The 13,516-nt window shown below is 46.5% G+C and overlaps 1 protein-coding gene across 7 annotated transcripts in view; it reads left to right on the plus strand.

Moving 5' to 3' along the window:
- Positions 1 to 13,516, plus strand: part of LOXL2 (lysyl oxidase like 2) — a 61,404-nt gene that overhangs the window by 1,897 nt on the left and 45,991 nt on the right. For 3 of the 7 annotated variants that reach the window (XR_005831462.1, XR_005831461.1, XM_040618250.1), the window contains exon 1: positions 5,575 to 5,662. The exons of 2 other annotated variants lie outside the window; for them this stretch is intronic. The gene's annotated coding sequence lies outside the window, so the exon portion shown is untranslated. Of the gene's footprint in view, positions 1 to 5,552; positions 5,663 to 13,516 lie in introns of those variants that run through there. 2 more of the 7 variants (XM_040618251.1, XM_040618252.1) reach the window with 2 other exon arrangements.

Here is a 13,516-nt window from a genome sequence, read left to right on the forward strand (position 1 = left end):
TCTGGCTCTTGACCCCCTGGACACAAGGTCAGTGTGTGCAGGGGCTCTGCTGGTAGGAGGGGGACTCTTGCCATCTAGTGGGAGGGGATGGTAAGCCTCCAGGACCTCCGTCATCCCGCAGGATAAGACAAAACTTTCCCAGATATTTTTTTTTTTCCCCTCTTTCCCAGATTTTTAGCGTGCGAGTTATTTCACTGCATGTGTGGGCTTAGCTCGTGCTGCTTTCCCACGGTGTTGTCATTACCTCACATTGGTGAAGCTGGATTTCTCAAACTCCTTTTCTAGAGATCTCACTCTTTCCACTTTTTTTTTTTTTTTTTTTTTTGGGGGGGGGCACAAAACTTTGTTTGCACCCTTCTGTACTCATCTCCCAGATGGCTGAGTTGCACAGAGAGAATCTGTCAGGAGCCTGTTGTGTATGGGGATGGATGTTGGTGCCTGCAGGAGGGAGATGCTCTATGCCACCTGCATTTTGTCAGGAGATTGCTTGGGGGAAGTTGCCTTTCAACAGCTGACTCCTTGAATCAGCGCTCAAAGACAGCTAGGATCTCTGAGTAATTGCTCTTAGAGATAGAGAATGAAAAAGGACTTGCAAAGTGCCTTGTGCCTGCGTCTTCCTTGGCCTAGGAAATCCAGAAGCTCACATTCCAGTTGGGAGTTTTCAGTACTAACTGGCCTCCCCCCAGCACATTTCCTGGAAGGTTAAAGAGAAATACAAGGAAGATGTATGTGCTGCTCTATTGTTCAAACTGCTTGGGACTGAGAAGGAACAGTTGCTGTCGTGTACAAGAACAGCCATCCCCCCTGAGCCCCTGTGCCTGCTGCAGAAGTATATCTGCCTCAAATATTTCTTGGAGCTTCAGGTTTTCACCCACCCTGGTGTATGAGCCCTTCGGTTGCTCGGAGGTAGCTGTAGTTAATAGATGTTGAAGGTGCGTTACTCTCTAGATGATGCATCAAGCTGAGAGCTGGAAGATGTGGGTCTACCATAGATCTTCTACGAGTCTGGTGTGCGCTTCTGTTCCCATGGGCCATTTGTTAAGAGTCTGGACTTGAGCAGAGATCTTGTTTCGGAATGTTTTCGTAGAACGTTGAGGTCAGCTGTGCCTTAGTGAGCTAATTTGAGTTGCAAGGCTGAGAAGTTACGAGGCCTGAGAGGATTTGAGGGGGTGACTCTGCATAGTGTGGAAAATCAAGCGGGCGGTGGAAAGTGAGCATGATGTCATTGTCTGCATTGCATTGACCATTACACTAGAACACATGCAGAGGGAGAGAAAGAGAGATCTCAAAGGATTGAGGTTGTTTTTTAGAGAAAACAAACCTCGTTTTGCTGGCTGCAAAAGAGCTGTGTCATGCAAGGGTCTTTCCCTGATAAGAAGCAATGCAAGTTTGTCGTCCTTTCAACAGCAACTAGTAGTAACCAAAGAGCAGGGGGTCATGGTCTGGGAGGTCAATTCAGTCACTACCACGCTCCTGATGTGGCAATTATAAGGAATTCCAGTAGGGATTAAACATATTACATAAATTGGTTTATGCCTTGAGGGAAGCATAGACCTACTTCTCCAGAATTGCTGGTGTTTGTTAGCCATGCTCTGAGCTCCAGAGCAGGGATCTAGCTCTCCAATCACCTGTTGCTGGAACTTTCCACTGGAGCCAATTGGTGTGAAAATTGCCACGAGTCAGTAACACTCTTCCATAGCAGTCGGGTCCTTCAGTGCTTTGGGTATCGCCTAGATCATCTCTGTGCGGAGCAACCTTTACGGAGCTTAGTGTATCTGCTCTGTGAATTTGAAAGGTCAAGTTGACCTGCGGCTCCAAAGAGTCTACAGGGTGAAAACACAAGGTTTGGGGAGGCAATGAGCCTTCCCTTTTTAAAAGAACTGAAAATTGGAGAAGAGAGATTATAGAACCTAATAGCGCGTACCTAATTTTTGGGAGCATGGACCATGACTGTGACTACTTGGTCAAAACCAGTCTTGACTTGTCCATATGGCAAGGCGTGTCCTGGAGGCAGATGCAGAAGAAAACATGTAGGGAAGGGATGTGGACCTGATATGGTGGCTGTGTGTGTGGCCAAGAGACGGATTCAGCTGTAGCTGGTACTTGTACAAATACTTTGCATGAAAATATCCATCATGTGTAGAGTCAGTGAATGCAGAATATCAGTGCCCACTCGTCGCAGTGGTATTGCTGCCTACAAGGGTGCAGCTTTGCCCCTCGGTTGGAAGAAGCTGAAAGATTGCTGCTGGGGAGAAGGTGAGCTATGGGGTGGTAGATCTGTGTTTCCCTCCTGGTGAAGGGCAGCAAACTCCACAGAGCCCAAAGAGCAATGAGGTGACAGTTAAATAGGTTGAGAGCCGATAGGATGGCTGGTGGGCCTGGCAAGTGGTTTCCCTGCTTGCCTCTTTGCATGATCAGATGGTGCAAATCCAGTTGGAGCAGCATTTCTTTTCTGTAGACTATACGGTTTTTGAAAGTTTTTCTAATTTTTTTTTTTTTCTAGGTGCTTTGCTTTTGGTCTTAACCAGCTGCAATATGAAGGGGGCAGCAAATTCCCTGAATCCAGCGTGTTACCTTGAAGAGCTTTGCTGAATTCCTGCTGAATGTTTTATTTTATTCAACCAGCAAGCTCTTCCATCAGCTGGAAGCCTTCATGGCATTCGCTGCTTGTATCCTTACCCGACCCGGGCATTCGGCAAACATTCCTCGGGCAGGCTGTCATGTTTCTCCATGCCCCGTTCGGCAGACGCTCACACATTCCTTCCTCTGGCCAAACGGCTTCCAGCTTCCTGCCAGTCTTGAAATAGCTCTGCTTTGTGGAATTTCGCTGTGACACACTTTTTTTTTTTTTTTTTTCCCCCTGATGTCCCCAAGACCCATCAAGGAGAGTCTGGCCAGGCAGGACCCACCAGGTGGTGCTCTGCTGATAGCCGTAGATGATAATTGCAATTTGCAGAATTTCACCTCTTTTATGGGCATTCCCACCTGGTACAGGAGAATTAGGACACTGTGGTCTAGCGTGCAAAACCTGCTGCTGCTTACTGCTCCTGCTGGCTTCTCTGGGAAGAAGAGCCAAGCTCTGTTTCAGCGGCATCCTGGGTGTAAGTCATAGAATTGTGGAGCGGGTTGGAAGGGACCTTAAAATTGCCTTTTTCTGCTTCCCCAGCCACAGGCAGGGACCCCTCCCACCAGCCCAGGGTGCTCCCAGCCCTGTCCAGCCTGGCCCTGGGCACTGCCAGGGATGGGGCACACACAGTTGCTCTGGGCAGCCCGGCCCACCACCTCACCACCCTCAAGCAAAGAATTTCTTCCTAATATCTTGTCTAGATCTACCCTCTCTCAGTTTAAAGCCATTCCTCCTTGTCCTGTCACTACACACCCTCGTAAAGAGTCCCTCTCCCACTTTCTTTTAGACCTCTGCTAGGTACGAGAAGGCAATTATCCTGACATCTTGATATTCTTTATATCACACCAAGAAACAACTGTTGTCTCTCTAATTTATTTTTTTGCCCCCCTTCTTTAACACCACGATTGACGCTGGGGGACTGCCCTGTGGGAAGCTTTGCCAGCTGATGGGAATGCATCGCTCTGCTGATGTAGTATAGTCTGCTCTGGGTGGGATCATCCCAGAAGCCTGCTACGCCGGGAATGGGGCTGTTCTTGTGCTGGGCTGAACCCTCGGTTCTGGCCCAGAGCACTTCACGTGGAGTTTGTGAAACGGAGCGTAAGGGAGGCTTTGTGCTGAAGACCTGACAGTCTCTTGTGGAGCTTCTCTGGTATTGTCAGTTCATTCATTGAAGGGCTGTGACCATGCTTAAATTATTCAGGGCTGCATTACGCTTCCAAACTAGCTTCCTTGCTGCTTCCAGCATGTTGTAGTTCCCTTTCGTGTCGATGCCCACTTCAGTGCAATATCCCTTTCCATTAAAAGATGGCATCAGAGCGTGGGGGAGCTCCGCATGTCAGTGCCAGAGCAGCTGGGGCTGAGAATCTGTGCCGCTTTTCCTGTGGTTGGGGTTGAGAAAACGGAGTTGTGCTCCGAGCAGGAAGCAGGCGTTACTTGGTGTGGGGAAACTGTGTTCAGGAAGCAATGAAAAGCCTGGGAACAGGGAGAAGTCTGATGACAGACGTGTTCTTGTAGGGTTTGGTTTGCTGGAAATTTACGCTGCTGGAAATGTATCCGGAGATGTGGATTAAGCACTTGAACTTTTCAAAATAATTAGTAGAATTAATTTGAGAATTGATGTGAAACCAGGCAGGACTAACCTAGAAGAGTATGCTATAGGCAGCAGTCCTGTGCTAGGGAAGGGGTTCTTAGAAAGTCCTTTACAAATATGAATATACTGAAAAAAATGGGGATATTCCTTCGAAAGGTCGCCTTTAGGAATACCTACTCTTCTTTCTGTGCCTATCAACTTCCTAGTGAGTTGTCTGAAAAACCCATTGAGCGTAGATTTAAATACCCAAGGTCAAAGCTGGTGAGAAAATAAATTTCCATTCTTTGGGAAAATTTGCTGACACTTCAGAATGTGCTGCTGTCCAAAATTGGGTCAGAAGACTAAATTTCAAGGTCTGCTCTGTAATAGAGGTTTGAAAGTCACCGTTGTCTTGTTATTTTCCTGATTACGGAAAATGGAAGCGAACAGAATTGTTATGATGCATTAAAATCCTATGAAATGAAAAATGAAAAGGACAGTTTCAAAAACACAGCCCCCCTCTAGCTGAAAAGATTGCAAAATTTACAGTTGCCTCGAAATAACGTCTAATTAATGGAGCTGCTTCTTGATAGAGGAGCTATTTCAGCTAGCTCAGACCACTGTTACTGTTTCACTGCAAGCTTCCACCACAGATGCTCTGAATTTTCTGACACGGCAGAGGTTGGGATTTTTGTTTGGTGTGTTGGTTTTTAATGAAGAATTGTTTTTACGCTCTGGTTACTCCTCGGGACTCCGTCAAGGAGTATGGGGTAACTGTTGCTGCAGTCCTAGCTGGTTGGTACGTTAACGTGGCTCGGTTTGTGCTGCTGTAGTTACAAGCTGTAAGAATATCCAGCAGCTAGAAAAGCAGTTGCTGGATGCTGAAAGGTTAAGGTGGGTGATACCTTGAATAGCTGGGGAGATGCAAACTCCACAGCCTATACAAAAGGGGGTGTAAGTTTGAAGATGCTGTGCTGTAAGACCCTGCGCCCCTCTGTCTTTGTAGGGTGCTTGGCGCTGTGAGGCTCTGAATCAAACCGGGGTGCTTAAAAACTGCAATCACACGGTATTAATTAACATGGGTATTGATGCGATTCTTAGTATTCGTTCTCAGAGAAAGCTTTCCTGTTCCTAATCCATCTCCTTCCCTGCAACTCTGGCCAGATTTTCCCCCCTATTTCTTTTTTTTCTGTTCGCAGTCCTTCTGCTCAGATTACAAGACAAGCCCATGATATCACCGCTATGAGCTGAGGCTAAAGGGGGCTGGGTCTTGGGAGGGGTTTGCTTGACTAACTAGTGAAATTTGCCAGGAAGCAGCAGCTTCTTGCAGCATATTTCTCGGGCTGCAGGATATTTTCCGGCGCAGAGGGGACCACTCGGACGGCGCGCTCAGTCCAGAAGAAAGAACTTCATGAGGCACAAGGAGACAGAGGTCACCCCCGGCACAGCCTACCACTAACTCCAAGGTAAACGCCATCCTGCCGAGACTGCAAGCCAGAACAGTGACATTATTGCTAGAGATGAAGGGGCTGATGAATTAGTTTAAGCGTTTCTAACCCTCTCTTGCTTCGGGGCTGAAAGTTTGATTTCACTTCTTCGCTCTGAATGTATTCTCTTTCTCTCCTCTCAGTTTGTTTTGAAGTATGATGTTTAGGCATAGAGGCTGGGAAGAAGGTTTCTTCTCATTCCTGTCCCCTGAGACTTGATTTGGTAGGGGTGGGATGACACAGTCTGTGTCATGTTGCAAAGATGTTGTGACCAAGTTAAAGATGTTCCCCCCCCACCCCCTTGCTTGCTCACAGGCATGCACAGATGAAATAAAAAAGACATGTTGCAAACTGTCTACAAGTTTAGGCAATGCATATTCTGTAATATTATTAAAATATGCTTGATTTAAACCAGAAAGCTACAATACATGCCATCAACATTGTGTAAATGTTACCAGCTAAACTTCAGGAGCAGTTTAAATTCTCCTCTCGGAGTAATTGTGCTCTTTCAGGGGAAAAGGCTTCAGTGCAGACGTTTCCCACTGGCAGAAGACGCAAAACAGTTACATCCCTAGTTGAGAAACTTTTCTGCAGTCATTGCTTGGGATTTGCAGCCCCTTGCAAAGAACCCTCAGCCTACCAGCAGCTTTTTTTAGGCTGTTTTATCCTGCAGTAATCACAGTCGTTTCCAGGATGGCTCTAGGATAGGCAGTGGTATCCACCTGAGAAGCTGCAGCACAGAAACATGGGCTCTTCCTCTCTGCAATGAACAGAGCTCAGGCTGAGTTCTGATTCTTCAGCATGCACACGAATAACTCTGCCTTCTTTTAGATTAATTTTTGTTGTTTACTGTGTGTGGGTAAAAAATGACCTAAAGACCAAGTTAGTTTAAACTGTAGAGAAAGATCAGAGTTCAGATATCTGAGAGCGTAGTAGGAAAACTATTTGTCATCTTTATGAACTGATTATAGAGATGACATTGCAGTGCTTTCATATTTGTACTGAATAGGGGCTGAAATAATTGCTTTAGGGCTCCTGCTTGCCAGTTTTCATTTCATCAGTATTGCACCACCCACAGTGGTGGAATTTCCTCGGTTGGAAGCTAGAGAGCAGTTAGAAAACATAAAGTGAAATATTAGCATGAACTACTGTAATAGCAAAGCATATAGGGAGAAACCACGTCTTCAGCGTGGTGTGCTGGACGCTTGTGGCTGCAGGAAGGAATTCCATGTGATCCTAGTTCTAAGTGCAGGAAAGCACCTCCAAAAACGGGTTAGTGATGTGAGGTTTAATACTTCAGTCAGGTGGTGACGGGGCTCAAGAGGTGGTGTGCTCTCCAGTCAAATCCAGTGTGGTGCTTTGTGAGTGCTGGGGCAGGAGTTCTTCAGAAAAACCTTTAAGAAAGTTTTAGCAGCTTGGAAAAGCCACCAAGATTGAAGAGAGTGCTGGTGATGTAGTAGAGGAAAATGCCTTTGTCTTCAGCAGGGTGATTTGATAGAGAAGCCATGCACTTTGCTGAAAGTTCTGTCCTTTTGCAAGTTAAGCAGAGCCCCCAAAATGCACACCTAGCAATGCTCGCTGGATTTTTTTTTTAATAGTTGGCTCCCAAGTTCATTGTCTTTACCTTACTGTACTGCTGATTTCTCTTCTGTTTTTTTTCTGTTTCTTGCTTTTCTGTTTATTTTAGTCTTCTTTCTCCTCCTGAACTGTTTCGTATCATTCTTGGTGCTCTTTAAAAACACAACAATGTCCTTTCTTAGAGATCACAGCTCTGGTGGATGGAATGATTGAGCAGATCTACCCATCAGATGGTTAGCGAAGCACTTTGTGTGAAATGTTCTGGGAGAACAGATGTGTGCAGATACATGTTTACTACGAATGTCTGCAAATACGCACACTGAGGAGGAAAAATCCTACTCCTTACCTGTAGTAATGCTGGTGGAAGTTTGTTTCAAGGGATACTTTATAGGAATAATAACATGCTGTTCTGAAGTCAACCTGTCTTGCATTGCTTTGCAGATGGGTTAGGCTGTGTTAATTAAGACAGCATTACACAGGTAGGAAGGGCACCTCCTCCTTGGAGGATATGTAGTAGTTGCTAAAACTTTTCAAACTTAGGCCTTGCACATGTGTCCTGGTTCTGTAAGTGTGTGTGTCATCTGTGGATTTCAGTGTGGTACCTTTTTGTGGGGTCTCTATTCATGAACTATTTGTGTGTGTGGTGAACTAACTGTGTGTGTTTGATGAAAAGAGAAGTTGAATCGTACAGCTTTGGTTGCCACTGCTGGTTTTACTAACTACAGAGTGCTTGGTCATCATAGTCGGATCCACTAGCTGCAAATTAAAGATTTTCTACTCCTAGGTTCAAAAAAATCACTTTTTCTGTCTAATTGTCTTAGAAGTATATTTGGAAAGAAGTGCTGTTTCCTATTAAGAGCACGGCACAAGGTCTGTGGAACAGCCAGCTGGGCTGGCCAGGAGCCTGAGAGTTGTCATGGTTCACATCTCTCTTTGTCTTCATTCTCCCAACACCGACACCAGGCAAGGGGAAGGAAAATAAAGAACTTCCCAAATTGAAGCATATTTGAATATCCAGCCATGGCATGGAGAGAAGATGCTGCATGTGTCCATCTGATCCCCAGGCAAGCTTTTTTAGCCTCCTAAGAAAAATGAATGTGTCGAGGGGCTATAACTGAAATCAAATGGGATTTGCTTCAGTTGAAGAAGCAGATCTGAGAAGAGGCCACAGCCTGGGTTGGGAAGCTGTAAGAAGCGTGCAGCTGAGCCTGAAACATGCTGACCATGGCTCTGGGTGTTTTGCCCTGCAAAATCTGCTGTGTCCTTGCAACTTTGGAGAGCAACATATTTCTAAACATTTGGATCTCATAGATCTAATCAAACAGCGATGCAAAGGGCTTTGGTTAGGCAACTCCCACAAACACTTGGTTTTTCTGTTGTTAGATTTGGCTGTCTTTTAAAAGGAAAAACAAGCGAAGTGCCTTTTCTTTCCTACTCTCCTGACTAGTGTGTCTATCCATCAGAGCTTCTCTTTTGTCTAGCTTCAATAGCAAGTGATGGCAAACAACATACGTTCCTGGGCTATATACATCTCTTTCTTGCTGTCTGTTCAAAGTGCTGTCTGTCGTAGTTTCGCCTCACCAGCTGGCAGACCCTCCAAACTTGTTTTCTGTTCCAGGTAGTACATACTTCAGTAAGATTTTGGGAGGAAATAAAAAAAGTGGGCAGGTATGTAGGTATGTTTGAATGGGAAGCAGAGGCCATCAAGTTCTTCAGTGATTATTTACTAATGTTGTTTCTCCCTCGAGCGAGATCTTGTGGCTGGGAAAGTCGTGGCAAGTCTGTAGCTTTGGACTGTGTAACTTTACCTCTGCTGCAAGAGGGCACACTGGGACTCTGCTGTCTTTCCCTTCAGCATCGCAACAGACTAGAAAAAGCAAATTGCATTTGGTAGCTTCCCTGGTGTAAATAACTGTCGAGTTTGCCCTTGGCCCGCTCGCAATAATGTCAAATTTGCTTTTGTAAGGTAGTTCTCAGCTCCCTGGTAGCAGGCTTCGGTTCCTGAGCACTCTAAAGCGACTTGGGAAAACCCTGCACTAATTGGAGAGCTCCAGGGAGTCTGAGTGAAAGGGACGAGCAAACAGCAACAATTCGGTGGCGCTGGCTAATAGGCACTGGTTCTTTTCTCTTCCACTGTGAAGAGAGACCCAGAAGAAACATGCTTCTCTGAGTGGTCACTAGTGGATAATATTGCCATTCTTTTGGTTTGCAGAGTCGCTGGATTTGTAACGTGTCAGAACATTACCCTGAAATGATTTCTGCTGCCCTGCTTGTTCTGGGCTCTGCCTTGAATCCTGTACAGCCTTTTAGCGAAGAAACTTCAGTCTGTGCTTCAGGTGTCCCCAGCAGCGTTTCAGCTGCCTTCGGTCATTCAACTTCCACCTTCAGCACGCTTTCTAGATTGCCTTAGCCTTTGCTGTCTCTCCTAAAAGTGGCTGTGTGCTGACACCAGGAGGGACTCGCCTGATCCAGCAGGGGTAGCAGGGTGGCATCTAGTCCCTGAGGAGGCCATCCCAGCCCCAGAACTTCGTACACAAGTTTTGTTATCAAGCCCAGGCTGTTTCGCTCTTCTCCAAGGCAGGTTCAGTTACGCTGAAGCCAATCCAAAAGGTGTCGGGGGGGATTTCTCGGAAGAGGTTTAAGCGTGGTGGTGATTTTTCTGGTCACCTCAGTCAGTCTGTTCTGATGGTTTCCTGCCATGCAGTGGGGTTTCATGGGGACCATGTGGTCTTCTCCAGGGCTCCTTATCCACTGAGGTAGGTACTGGCCTGATGTTGTTCCTGGAGCTAATGGGTCTCTGCTGTAGATTTGGATTTATTGCCGTTGCTCGGTGTATCTGGTCCTGCCAGAGACCTTTATGGCTTACTTAGCACTTTAAGAGTGTGAAGGAGGGGGGTCTCATTTGTGGTTTACACCAGGGTAATAATCCAGGGGGGGTTAATCTATGAAAGCATTAGCCCTAGTGCCTGTGGCAGGGCTGAGTCTCTTGGAACAACGGCAGAATGTCTGTGAGCTCTTACCCAAGCGAGCGGTAGCGTTTCTGTTCGCTTTAATAGCCCTGGAGAGGGGCCCAGCATGAATTGCCCTTGTGTTGGTCAGAGTAGCGAGAAGTCCTGTCCGTGGCCGTGCCTGCTGCGGGATGCGTGAGCGTGCCCGAGGAATGCACTTTGGGCGATGGGGCAGGGAACTGGAAACGCAGGACACCGTTTCGAGTGGCTGAACGCCAACCGTTTGGTGCTCCTGGCCGAGCCCCAGGCGTGCCGGCAGTGGTCAGAGCACTAATTGTCTCTTCCTGCTGACGGATGCCAAGCCAAACGGAGCCTTGCTGGATCTCCAGTCACAAAGGACTCAACTGAACCACTCCAGACTTAACTTCTCTTGTCTGGATAAGGATGGGAGCAGGAAAGCCGGTGTTCCTGTCTTTGGCTGAGCTGATCTATTGTTTGGATGATTTGGTGAAATTAAAAAAGGGATCCTGGCTGGTAGGAGCAAGCTTTTGATTGGGGGGGATGAATAGCCTATTAGTTTCACCAGGTGAAGTCTCTGAAGAAGAAGTAAGAGCTCAATATTACTTTTAAATGGAACTGTTGTTTCCTTGCAAGCCTCTGCCTATCTGTTCCCTTCAAGACTTGAGTCCTGAAAAGGGCTGAGTCAGCAGCTAGCAGGAGTATGCCTTAAAGCCTTAAATTACATGTTAATGTGGTGATGGAGAATCATCTTATGGCCTGAAGTACAGGATGGAGAGCCAGGAGACCTGGAGTATTTTCCTGGCTTCTCCCACTGACTTTATTCAATAGGTTTTTAATGTTCTGTCTTGGATTCTTTTGAATGGGGAGACCAAAATATATACTTTCAGGATTACGTCACCAATAAATCTGGAGGCTATTAAAGAGAGGGTGTGAGGGGAGGAATGAGCCCTACAATAAAGGGAGTAGCCAGCAGAAACAAAACATCCTGAAAAATCTATGCCTAGATTTGTTCTTAGGGAGTTCAGATTTCTTTGAGACTTGAGGGGGGGAAAAAAAAGGTGCCCAAATCTTGGTCACAGCAACAGAGGAGTGGGTTTACTTAAATATTCTCCTTACGTTGTTGTGGCTTACAAGGATGCTGCCATAAATGTGTGCGTGCAGTTGGCTCCTATCTGAGATACTGTCTGTGTTTGCTTCTTCAAATGCTCTTGAGTGAGTCTGTTGCTGAATTGTCAGTGCTCTAATTGAAAAGCAGTGATCATCACCTTTGATAAATGCAGAAAAACTCATGTCTTGGAGCTAAGGAGAGAGATTTGAGGAAGAGCCAGGAAAGACACAACAGCATGTGGCTGTTGTGCTGTGGACTGAAAGAAGTGGTGTAAAATTTTCTGTTCTGCTTTATCAATCCTCTAGACCAGCTCCTGCTTGTCTTGCCTCCCAGTGAAAACTGGCCTGGGTGGTATGGATGGATGCCTCTGCCAGAAGGTGCCTGAGCCTCTCGGGTGCCGTAACTCCCTGTTGTCCCTCCTGATCCTGATAGGGGACAGAAAGCTGAGCGCCCTTTTCAGCACTGCAGTGTTGGGTGGCTTCCCTGGATGCTGCTTGGGCTCCTGAAGCTTCTTCATTCTACCTGGGCTGCTGCATCTTGTGGAAAGACTAAAACATGCCTCTGTTCAAATTCCACTGGATTCTGCTTTTCCTGACGTCGTGACTTAGTCTGAATAGTTTCTCTTAAGCGCCTCAATAAACAAGACCTCTGGGTATGGAAGGTTTTATTTTGGGGCGATGCAAACACTGTGAAAGCTTTGTCTCTTAATGTTTGAACGTGTAACTATTTTGAAGCGGGTGGTAATACGACCCGCAGGAAAAGCGGGCTGCGGTTGCTAGTGCACACTGCAGTGTTGTCTTGTGAGCATGTAGGATTGCTGCTGTTCTAATCGTATGGAGAATTCCTCCACGATTTGCTTCCACAGGTGGAAAAGGACTAGAAGGGTGATTTCTGCATGTTTTTCCAGTACCTTCCCCCGGGCCCTCGAGGATCCCCTCCTGATCCTTGCAGGATCCCGACAAAGATGAGCTATTATGCTGTATGACCTGAGCTCGAAATGCGTGTGCCCCGAGTCATTTTCCTTAGTGGAGGTTTGGGCTTGTGCTCAGAGAGGCTTGTTAAAATTCCTTTTTGCTAGTCACGGTCCCCTCTGTGGAGCAGGGGGCTCTCGGGCAACCTTATCCTCCCTCAGCAGGTTTTCTTCAGTTCTGTGGTAAATGCTGTTTTTTCTTAGTCTCACCTGACTCCAAAGTCTCTAAGCTTTGGGGGAACAAAAGCAAAGCTGCCTGCAGTTGCCTTTTGGAGTCTTGGGGCTCCTGCGGTGTCTGACTCTGCAAAGCTTTGCCAAGAGTGAAAATTACACCTACTGTATTTACTATAATCTAAATTAGTATCTCTCTGACTAATCTTGTTATCAATTAAAGTAACTGGAAGTCTGTTGTGACTCTCCCTCCCCTACAGCTGCCCATGGACCATGAGGTCTCCCAGTGCTGTGACTTTTTGAAAGGCTCTGGCATCTTGCAGTGGTCTGTCTGCTTTAATAATTAACACTTCAGGGAGTACCGCTTTCAGCTGGTAACTATTACATCCTGTCTCTGAATGGTTTCCCCAAATTGTTGTGTCTTTTGGCTGAAATCCTTCAGTAAAATGACTCAAGAGCTCTGGTTTGAGTAGAAAGCAGTCCTGGAAACTGGAGTCGCACAGCTTTTAGCTATTCCTTGGCCTCGGATCATGAAAGACCCCTAATAACCTGAGTGCAGAGCTGACCGCTGGTCATTGTTTGCCTTGGCACGAGGAGGATGAGTGAAACATGCTGACTTGCTGGTTACACACTGTGTTTGTCCATCCTTTCCTCCTGTAACATCTACTGACTTAGTTTACTCTTGAGGTTGCTGGAGTATCATAAAACAAAACTGTAACCTAGAGGGGAATTTGGCATATTCTGTTAATTACACTGACATGCCTTCTTATTTCTGGAGAGCTAGAGGTCCCTCAGGACTTGACTGTAAGGCTACTCACCACATGTTATCTGCCTTTGCCTCCTCCAGTGTGCTTCGTGGGGCTGCCTGCTACACAGCGAGGCCATGCAGATCCTTCGGAAGGTCCGAGCAGTATATAAACAGAGCGCTGCATTCTTGCGTGTGTGGGACAGCCATGGGAAAGCTGTCACGACTTCAGAAACCCAAGCGTGTAGCTTTCGGTTAAGTCAGGGCCCTGCTACTCCTCATCTTAGTTTTT

This window comes from Falco naumanni, chromosome 19 (genome assembly GCF_017639655.2).
Source record: "Falco naumanni isolate bFalNau1 chromosome 19, bFalNau1.pat, whole genome shotgun sequence".
In the NCBI taxonomy this organism is placed as follows: domain Eukaryota; kingdom Metazoa; phylum Chordata; class Aves; order Falconiformes; family Falconidae; genus Falco; species Falco naumanni.